Source organism: Lactuca saligna, chromosome 8, assembly GCF_052625555.1.
Source record: "Lactuca saligna cultivar CGN05327 chromosome 8, ASM5262555v1, whole genome shotgun sequence".
Lineage (NCBI taxonomy): Eukaryota > Viridiplantae > Streptophyta > Magnoliopsida > Asterales > Asteraceae > Lactuca > Lactuca saligna.
In genome coordinates, this window is record NC_136424.1 from 119421034 (window position 1) to 119433248 (window position 12215).

The following is a 12215-nucleotide window of genomic DNA, read 5'->3' on the forward strand; positions in this document are numbered from 1 at the left end:
TGATAATATTGGCAGTTGTGCCTAATAGATACAACATAATCCTGGAAGCTGCACCTAATGGATGATATTGGCAGTTGTGCCTAATAGATACAACATAATACTGGCAGTTGCGCCTAATGGATAATATTGGTAGCTATTCCTAATAGATACAACATAATCCTGGCAGCTGTGCCTAAATGATAATATTTGCGGCTGTGCCTAATAGATAACATTGGTAGCTGTGCCATAGGCAACGCTGGACTTCGTGCCTATTCCCTAGGAGAATCCTTAGGAATGAATAAATGAAGGATAAATGATTCTTAGGGTAGATCCTTAAGAATAAAGAAGATAATGGGGATGGATAAGTGGGTTAATTGTTTGTTGATTAAATATAATAATTATATTATTGTGGGTTGAAAACCCTATTTACTCACCAGGTTTCCCAACCAAACCCACTCAAGGTTATTTATATCACAGGTATCGATACGAAGATACTTTACACTAAGAGATTAAAGGAGATGTAGATCACTAGTGTAAATAAATGTAAGGTCTGTTTATGCTTATGTTTCAGTATTGACGACGACATCCCAAAGTTTTTAATAAGAATAAAATACATTTCTTCGGAAATGCTTTGATAATATATTTATCATTTTTTTTCTGAGAACAAATTCCGCAATATATTTATCTAAAAATATACTCTGATTTTTATAAAGCATAAACAGATCGGTCTTTTCTGGCCGTGAAATTTCGGGATGTCACAGTTGGTATCAGAGCATTAGTTTAAGCGAACTAGGAATTTATAGTGTTTCTAGACTTAAACTTAGAATGCTAAGCGATAATTGTGAGTTGAGTGTGTCTATTATATTTTAGGAAGTACACCTGAATAGACACAAACACCAGCTTAATTAGGGAAGATGCCTAAAATGCTTTTATGTTCTAAATGATTTATGATGCTTGATGTTATCATTTGATTGGATCTATGGTCTGTTGCCAAGTGGATTTGGAAACTTTATGTGTTCAGATTTCTAAACGTTTAAATACAGTATTAGAACTGGCATGTAACTTTTCAGAGTGATATTTGCATATTTAGTTATATATTAAGCATAGATTTTTATCATTTATTAGCTAAATTTTGTCATCTTATGGACAAAAGATACTTAAAAGTGTTTGAATTGTGTTTTCAGTCCAAAGTTTAAGCTTGGAAGCAAAAGCAAGCAGGAGAAGTAGTTTGGAGCTCGGGAATTAAACAAAGAAGAAAAACCACCAAAAACAACACCTACTCGGTGAGTACGGTCGCCTACTTGGCGAGTCCGAGCGAAGGATCGAGAAGATAAGGACTTCGTGACTTACCGTACTCAAGATTTAAGTGATGGACTCGGCGAGTCGGACATGGACTCGGTGCGTCAGGTCGAATATGTATAAACGGTTTCCCAGATTGACATTCAACATTCTGGAACCCTTAGGGAGAAGTAAGCTGCAAACCAAAGCCAGGAGAGACCTGAAGAACGAAGATACAACCTAGAATTCAATCCCGAAGGAGATTTGAGGCAAATCTACATCATTCTACTTAATCTTTTGTTTTCCATTATAGCTAGACAATTAGAATTCGTTTTTTTGCTGTTTATTACCTCAAACATGAGCTAAAACTCTTAAACTTCTGTTTGGGGATACAATATTGATACTATGGATTGATTATTATTGTAGGATTAATTCAATGTTGGTGATTTGTTGATTTTAGCTTGTTAAAGAACCTCATGTGTGAATGACAAATATTTTTCTAATAATAGGAAGATAATTAAATAGTATGAACATCTTTTAATTGTCAACCTCATATGTTATGTGACCACTTTGTCATATGTCTAAGATTAATGAACATGAAACTAGAATTTATAAGAAAAATAAGTGAATTCATGTGTGAGCTTGTATGATGACCATCAACAAGAAGTTAACTAAAGGACCAAATTAGTTAGCAATTACAAGTCTAAATTAACCCGAATAAATATTCTAGTGAATGAAATTGAATTAGACAACTGATCACTGTTTGAGTTAGTTTGTTCTCTAAGGATCAGTGCAGCGAATGTGAATCTAATCAACTGAATCGGTAGCCAATAGAAGAATTAATCCATTGCACTATTACCATAATATCAACCATACGATCAATTGAGTTGAACTAAACATAAGTCCTTCTCATTACTGAATTTAGTTAAGTCTTTTCTTTTCTAGTTCTTTTTAGTGATAGTAGTAAGTTTTTAGTCTTGTAAAACTAGAGAAAACCCCTAATTATTAATTAATTTAGATAAAATTAGTTTTTAGTTTTAATTTACCGTTCCCTGTGTCCGATACCCTACTTATTTAGCTTTACCACAATTGATAGGTCCAATGCCTTTGTGTGTTTATTTTATAATTAAAAGTAGGTTTAAAACTAGTTGGTTTTACACACATCACGGAGTAATAAGGAGGAATACGCGTCTAAATCTTCCTCTATCTATATTCTCGTCTTGATACACCGAATGCTTGCTTTGGTGTATACAATGTCATGATAAGGAATCATAGCAGATTGAGAAAATGGAGGAAATGATAAGGATTATGATAGTCAATGATACCTATCAGAAGATATTTTAAGAGTGATATCTTTCCTTTAGAATGCATCTAATAAATAATACGTCTAGTACCATAGAAGTACACTTTCGATTAGCACAACGAAAGATTTTTGGTATAATCCATGAAGTTATCCCATCATCTGAAATTTCCATCACCAACTGAGTTGAAGCAGAATTGATGATTGAAGATACACATGGAATAAGTCCTAGTAGAGTCTAAGGAAAATTATATGATTGTTTGGACACATTTTTATGTGTTAAAATTGTTTTTGTGATAATAACTTGGAGAACTGTGAGACAATACTTGGGAAGAGTATGAGTAGGTGTGAAAGGTAGTAGAAGCCAATACTACCGGAAGCACAGGACTCACACTTAGATCAAGGAAAGTCACAAGGTTACCAAGAAGCTAGTAATTGATTCCGTTTTTCTTCATGTATGTCGTTACCATCATTTTTGTAATGACTAAGAAGGTGATTTTTATTCCGATCCTAGTGTTCATATCAAATCGAGTTCGAAGAAGAAGAGTATGCTACATGATTCAGAGAACCAAGATCGATGTAACATCCGACTTAAGCTAGAAGATTGAAGTGAAAGATAATCGAAGCGATCAATAGAAGTATCACAATCACTGTTGATGTAAGAAGCTTGTAGCTAGAAATACTACATGCTAGAATGTGATTATATCACATTAGAATATGAACGAAGGGGTATTCCATTTTGGAATTTAACTCTAAGAGACCTGAGTCTAAGCGTTGCATCATACGATGAGAGGTCATTAGAACATGGCCCATCGGTCTGTTACAATTAATGAAGGAAAGTACTTATTTTAAGAAAAAGAAGGAGTCATCAAGAAGGATTTATTTTGTAACTCGAAGGTTACGATTGAAAGTCCAACATATTACAAGGAGTAAATACAAGACTACGCACCGACTGCAGTCAAGAAGTCCAAGAGTTAGATACTCATTCGAAGGAACATAGAAGTTACGATTTACCTAGGATGAAGAGATAACTTATGGAGTCATCATACAAGCCCTGTTTTGTCGATGATTCCAGGACGTAATCATCCTAAGAGGGAGATAATTGTAATGCCCGCAGATTCGGGCTAGTCAATTTAGAGACAATAAGCATCAAAAATGACTTTTTTGATAGAGGATTATTTAGAATAAAAAATCTCAACTAAGTTGTAGTATATGTCACAAGGTTACCTTACGTATAAAGAATTCTGAAATCCGAGTTATAATGAAGAAGTTATGACTTGTCGAAGTTTTGCGACAAAACCGGCATGACACTGAGAATCATAAAAAGTGAGTTTATGATAAAATACTTTTTAGCCTTTGTGACCAAAAAGAAGTTGTATAGTACTTCTCCACCCACGCATGGATATAAAGAACGTCGAAAACGGAGCTCGTATGCAAAAGTTATGACCTTCCGAAGATGTAGTTATCTAAGGGCATGACACGTGGCAAAAACCCTAGCCGCCTTAAGTCACGACGTGAACATGAAGTTCACGACGTGAAACATGTATGGGACACTAATAGGGGCTAGAAAACACGTGTTACAGCTACGGGATGACTCATGGAGGTTTACGACGTGAACCCATCATGTTCACAACGTAAATGGCCCCAGAACACCCTATAAATAGCAAGTTCAGCCCTTTCATTCCTTACACTAATTTTTTTGCATCTCTCTCGTTTCCGAAGGCCGTTTTCTTTCCAGATCCTGACAACGACGAGCCTCTAACTGTTTAGATTCTATAGATCACGCTACTAATGTGGGTGCATATTACTTTCATCTTACACATATATATGAAGTATTTAATATAAATTACATGTTATGTGTGCATATTAATCGTGTTCCTGATATCTATCTTCGATGAATTATTTATACACGTTTTAAATGATTTAAACTGTATATGTATTTTATATTTGCATATATGTTGGGTATAACATGGGTAGATAAATAATGAGGTATGAAAGATGATATAAATGATAATATTAGCAGCTGTGTCTAATAGATACAACATAATCGTGACAGCTGCACCTAATGGATAATATTGGCAGCTGTGCCTAATAGATACAACATAATCCTGGAAGTTGCACCTAAAGGATAATATTGGCAGCTGCGCCTAATAGAGAATGTCATAATCTTGGCAGACGTGCCTAAATGATAATATTGGTGGCTGTGCCTAATAGATACAACATAATCCTGGCAGCTGCACCTAATGGATAATATTGGCAGTTGTGCCTAATAGATACAACATAATCTTGGCAGCTGCGCCTAATGGATAATATTGGGAGATATGCCTAATAGATACAACATAATCCTAGCAGCTGTGCCTAAATGATAATATTGGCAGATGTGCCTAATAGATAACATTGGTAGTTGTGTCATAGGCAACGATGAATAAATAAAGGATAGATGATTCTTAGGGTGGATCCTTAAGAATTAAAGAAGATAATGGGGATGGGTAATTAGGTTGATTGTTTGTTATTTAAATATAATAATTATATTATTGTGGGTTGAAAACCTTATGTACTCACTAGGTTTCCCAACCTGACCCACTCAAGCTTATTTGTATCATAGGTATCGATACAAAGCTACTTTACACTGAGAGATTAAAGGAGATGTAGATCACTAGTGTAAATAAACGTAAGCTCTGTTTATGCTTATGTTTTAGTATTGACGATGACATCCCAAAGTTTTAATATGAATAAAATACATTTCTTCAGAAATGGTTTAGTAATATATTTATCATGTTTTTCTGGAAAACATTCCGCAATATATTTATCTAAAAATATACTCTGATTTTTATAAAGCATAAACAAATTGGTCTTTTCTGGCCGTGAAATTTAGTGATGTCACATATGCTGAGAGATGTGAACGTCCATATCTGCGAAAAGCCATCTCAACCAAACTATCTCACAAGTGGCGATACCCCGTGGCTCGATTTTCCGATTCTATAAAGGATCGAGAGACAACATCTTGTTTCTTTCTCTTCGATGATATCAATAAATCTTCAAGAAATACACAATACCTAGTAGTGTACATGCGCCTCAAGAGTGGATTTAGATGGAAACACAAGGGTGTGGAATTGAGTACCATGAAGATATCTCAAAATACGAAGAACAACTCCCTAATGAACAATAGTAGGGGCAGTGATAAACTGGCTAACCTCATGAACCGCATGAGCAATATCTGAAGTGATAGTCATGTAAACCAAACTCCCTACAATGGCACGATAAAAGGCTTGGATATGATAAGGGGACACCATCGGTTGCAAAATACTTTGCATTACTCTCTATAGGTATATCAACTGTCCGATTATCAGTGAGTCGTTCGTATTCAAACAAATTAAATATACTTCATTTTAGATAAAACATAACCCTATGGAAACTGAGCAACTTCAATCCTTAAAAAATAATGTAGAAAACCCAAGTCTTTCATAGCAAAACGACGAGCTAAATCACGCTTTAAATACTCTATATCATCATGATAATCACTAGTAATAATCATGTAATCGACATATACGGAAAGAATAATCCAATCTGCACTCGTACATCGAACAAATAGAGCTGATTCATGGTTACTTGGTTGAAAACCAAGCAAAGTAATCAACATAGAAAATTTCTCAAACCAAGCACAAGGGGCTTGTTTAAGGCCATATAGTGCCTTCTAAAGTCGAAAAACTTCACCTGGTTGGTGAGAAATATTAGGGGAAGGAGACATGTATACTTCCTTATAAAGATCACCGTTGAAGAACACATTCTTGACATCCATATGCTAAATCTTCCATTGGTGAATGGAAGAAACTGCAATCAAGGTGCGAACAATCATCATTTTTGCAACATGAATAAAAGTCTTCTCATAATCCATACAATACTTTTGTGTGTACCATTTTGCAACAAGTTTGGCTTTATAATGATCAACTGATCCATTAGACTTTGTTTTCATTTTATATACCCAATGATAACCAGTTGTGTGCTTTTGGGTAGAAGTGGAACCAGATCCCATGTATGAGTTTGATAAAGAGCTTTAAGTTCCTCAGCCATAGCAGGCTGCCAAAGAGGATTAGAAACAACCTATTTGTAGGATGTTGGCTCAATGAGATGATGTACATTAGCAATAAAGGAGGCAAACACTTGTGAGTAAGAGGAATATACAAATTCATGTTGCTTTGTGGGCTTCTTATTACGATAAGTCCTCGATGGTGAGGGATCATGATGATCTATTGGCAGAGGATTAATGACATGTGGTGGATCAGGAGCAGGTGGTGGATCAGTGGCAAGTAGTGGATCATCAATGCCAATGATAAACGAATCAATAGTATGAGGCTCCTCGCGGGTTGCATCATGTGACTAAAAAGGAATGCTATAGAATGGAATATGCTCCAAAATAGGTGACATTATGTGAGAAACATAGTTTCTGGTTTGATGGATCATAACATTGGTAACCTTTCTCACCAATACCGTATCCCAGAAATACATAAAGAGATGATTCTGAAGACAACTTATCTCTCTCTACACGAGGCTTCAAGACAAAATTGTTAAAACCAAACACTCGTAATGAAGAATAATCTGGAAGGTTCCCAAACAATATTTCATAAGGTGGCTTTCCTAAAGTGTATGCAATAGGAATGCAATAAATAACATAAGTGGCAGAATGAATAGCTTCTCCCCAAAACATATTGGGAACTTATGTGACATCCCCAATTTCTCGTCCAGAAAAGACCGATTTGTTTATGCTTTGTTTTTAAAATCAGAGTAATCTTTTAAAGAAAACAGTTGCGGAATTTGTTCCCAAAAAAAATATGATAAAAATTATCAAAGCATTTCTTTAAAGAAATGTATTTTCATTATATAACAAAATCTCGGGATGTCATGTTCCGATACAGACACATAAGCATAAATAGAACTTACATTATTTACACTAAAGATTTTACATCTCTTTTAATCTCTCCGTGAAATATATCTTCGCATCGATACCTGTGATACAAAGAAAACTGAGTGGGTCAGGCTTGGGAGTCTGGTGAGCATATAGGGTTTTCAACCCATAATAATATAATTATTATATTCAACCATCAAACAATCAACCAAATTACCCATCCCCATTATCTTCTTTATTTCTTAGGATTTTACCCTAAGAATTCAACTACCCATTATTCATTCATTCCTAATGATTGACCTAAGGAATTAGCAAAAAATCTATTGCTACATAAGGCGCATCTACCAACATCATCCTTTAAGCGCCTCTGCCAGGATTACGTCATACACTATGAGGCGTAACTTCCAGGTTTATGACATTCTCTTTTAGGCCCATCTGCCGACATTATCATATAAGCGCATCTGCCAGGATTATCCTATAAGCGCATCTGCCAGGATTATGACATTCTCTATTTGGCGCATCTGCCGACATTATCCTATAAGCGTATCTGCCAGGATTATGACATTCACTACTTAGTGCATCTACCGATATTATTCTTAAGCGCATCTTTCATACCTCATCATTTTATCACATACCAGCTATCTCATCTACCCATGTTCTACCCAACATATTTGTAGATATAAAATACATATATAGTTTAACTCATTTAAAAAAAAAAATTGTATAAAACATCCATTCCATACTCATCTCATATAAATAACAATATATAAACACATAGCACATATTTTATAACAAATATTTCATATTTATGTGTTAGAAGAAAGTAACCACACGTTCACCCAAACATATACTTAATACATTCAAACAATACTTGTATTATACCCGTGTTTATGAAAAAGACTATACACCCACACATATAAACAACTTTATATTATACACATAGCACGTATTTCATAGAAAATACTTAATATTTATGCGTTAGAAGAAGGTAACTACACACTCACTTGATCAGAAGATGATCGGACAACATTACGGCTTGTAGAAGTAGTATTCTTCAGTAGTTCTGGAAGATTTTCACAAAAACCGGACTCCTCGCGAGCAGAGCTTCGGCTCAGGAATTTCACTTCTCGGGATCTTCAGGGCTTCGGGACTTGCTTCGGGGCTCGGGAATGATATCGGGGCTTCGGGATAATTCTTGCACGAAAAACGATGCAAAAACACGAGATAAAGGGAAGAAATGAGCAAAGAAGTCAGTTGCCCTCGACACCGTTTTATAAGGGGCTGGAAACCCATTTACATTGGGTGTAAATCTACATTACGCTAGGCGTAATGTGGATCAGATCGCTGACTCCCCCCATGGATAATATCGGTTAATTTATAATTAAATTAAATATCGAAAATATTTAATAAACTTCAAAAATTCATATCTTCCTCATACGAACTCCGTTTTCGACGTTCTTTATATCCCCGCGTAGGTGAGACTACGCTCTACAACTTTCGTTTAGACTCTATCAGCTAATTTTGACTTTATTTTTATTATTTATTTTTAGTAGGCCGGGACAGAAAAACTCCGTTATAAAATCATAACTTCTTTATCCGACGTCCGTTTTCGCCTATCTTTTCATCGTTTCACTACAATTAACGAGATCTTTGATTCTCGTTTAGATTGTTTCGGCTAAAAACCGCTCGATCTCAAATCGAGTATTCGGGCTACATACCGCTAAGTCGAAACTTAGAAAATTCATAACTTCCTCATACGAAGTCAGATTTGGACGTTCTTTTTATGCACACTCATGGTTTAACGAACTCTACGACTTTCGTTTAGATTGCTAAGGGTAAATATCACTCTAACGTAAATTCACTTTTTTTACATCATTCAGCGTTGTGCTAGTTCTGCCGCGAAACTTCGACATATCATAACTTCTTCGTTATAACTCAGATTTCGGCGTTCTTTATATGCACGGAAACCTTGTAACATATATTATAACTTAGTTAAGATTATTCATTCTAAATAATTTTTCATCAAAAATTTATTTTTGACGCCTATCGTCTCTAAATTGACTTGCCCGGATCTACGGGCGTTACAACTTAAGTAGAAAGTAGCAACGATCTGGTATTTTCTAGGAGATATCGATGTTTTCTTTCTGCAACACCATTCTACTAAAGGGTATTTGTAAAAGAAGATTGACACATAGTGCTATCAGATGCCAATATCTATTTAAAATCATTAGAGGTAAATTCCCCTCCCAAATCACACCAAAAAAAAATTATGACATCAGAGTGTTGAGTCTTGACAAGAGCTCCGAAGTCACTATATATGGTGAAAAAATCAAACCCGTGCTTTATAAAACAAACTCATGTATAACGAGTGTAATCATCAATCAACGAAACATAATAGTTAGCTCCCGATTTAGAGGTGATTGGAGATGAAAAACCACACATCAGAATGCACAATATCAAAGGGAGCAACAAAATGAGTGACACTTTTATAAAACGGTAAAGCAGGAAATTTTCCCAGTTTACAACCACAACAATCAGAAATATCATCAGTTTTCAAAGAACCTAACACACTAATGGAATCCAAAAATTGTAAATGAGACACTAACACATGTCCCAAAAGAGAATGCCAAAGAAAAAAACAAACGACGAAAGGCTTAAATGAAAAGATGACAAATCGACACTAGATGCAGCAACATGTAGCTACTCCAAAACATAAAGCTCCCCAGTTCTATGGCCTATCCCAATCACCCTTTGGGACCAAATGTCCTGTACACAACATAATGAATCAGAAAAAAAAGACCTAACAACCTAGCTTACACAACTGACTAACCGATACAAGATTCAAAGAAAGCATGAAAATATAATACACATCTGTTAAAAATATATAAGGAGTGAAAATAGAACCAACACCATGTACTAAAATAGGTGTAGCACTAGCAGACATAACATAGAGAGGTGTACGAGATGATGAAGCAAAAGATGACAAATGTAGTGACATGTGATGAGATACACCAGAATCCAATATCTACTAGGATGAAGGAAGACATGAAGAGTTGGATGAAGATAGACCTGAATGAGATATAGAAGCTGACATGGAAGTTGGATTGGCAACAATGAACTGTTTGAACTGCTGAACAATCTGGAGATCCAAGGCTGATGGTTGTGTGAAATATGTTTCATTCTCAACTGAAGGTGCAACAAGAACGTACCGTGGTGGCATAAAAGATGGAAACGAGGGACGTGATTGAGACTGTCCAGAAGACTTGTTCTGTTGTGAAGTTTGAGACGTGATCTTGTTTGTTGTTGTTGCTGGTTTCCCTTGCTTATCAACAAAGGATAATTTTCCTTCCAAGGTTCTTCTTCTTACAGAAAGCATACTTATCAAATGCAACTTTGGGATGATTCTAGTTTAAAGATTGTGGTCTTTATGGAACAACAAAGACATCAGGAGTGGCTGTCTTGGGACCTTTGTCAGCATGGGACTTGATGCGAGTTTCTTCAGCAATCAACTCGCGAATATCTGAATAAATATTGGGAAGAGGTGTGTGATGCAATATTGATCCACGCAAGCCTTCAAAATTTGAACATAATGACATCAGGAACTGAACCAAACGTTGTTCTTCCCTTCTCTCAATATAAGGCTTAAAAGCCTTCAACACACCAGGTTCTGTACGAGCCAACTGATTTCACAAATCTGACATAGCTGCATAATATTCTTTAACACTAAGATTGTTCTGTTGGATGGCTCAAATATCAAACTCTAATTGATATTGCTTTGCAAAGTTAGATTGAGTATACAACCTAACCAAGTGATCCCAAACCTCATTTGATGTGTCATGCTTCGCCAAATGAGTACCAATCGACTTCATAAAAAAAATATTAATCCAAGTAATGATCTTGTAGCTACCGGTTTCCCATGAATCCAGTAAGATTGCATAATTATCAACCTTCTCGTCTGTTGGTTTCTTCTTGTCACCTGTAACAATCCCCCCACATAGTCTTGCCTAGCAATAATTTTTTAATAACATAACTCCAATAGGCATAATTCTTGCCCTCGAGTTGGATACTAATGAACTGAAGATAATCATCTCTCGGGGCCATATTTCAATACCAGTGAAACGAGAATAACAAAAACAACAGTAAATACGAGTAGCAGCAACAACAATCAAGAACTTGAAATCAACAAAACCAACAGCCAAAACGAAACCCTTGAAATCAACAAAACGAACAAATCAAATCAAACGAAATACAGATCGAGCGAGAAAACGATACACAAAATTACAAAAATACAGATGATCAAACCGAGCTCTGATACCATGTAAACTAACAAGACATAGAATAGATAGAGTTTTATATTTGTAACACCCAAAGTTTCAAAGACCAAGAAAGGAAAGAAAACCCTAAGTTTAGGGGTCGACTCGGCGAGTCTGAGCGGGATCCGGGTCGGGGAGTAAGTGACCGACTCGGCGAGTCGACCAGAGTGACTCGGCGAGTCTGGTCTGTGCGTGGAAAACCCTAAATTCAGGACTTGGGGCCTATATAAATGTCTTAATCTCCTTCCCAGGGTTCCTTACTGCCTCTTTAGCCCTAGATATCAAACCCTAGCCGTCATATCTCCTAGTTGAGCCTTGGAAGGTGCTTTAAAGCTTGGAAAAGGAAGAAGGAACTTGGAGGAGCAAGAAGAAGCTATAGATCTGGGATTGTGAGTTCATTTTGAGCACTTGGAGGTAATAAACTAGTTCCTGGACCCTTTTT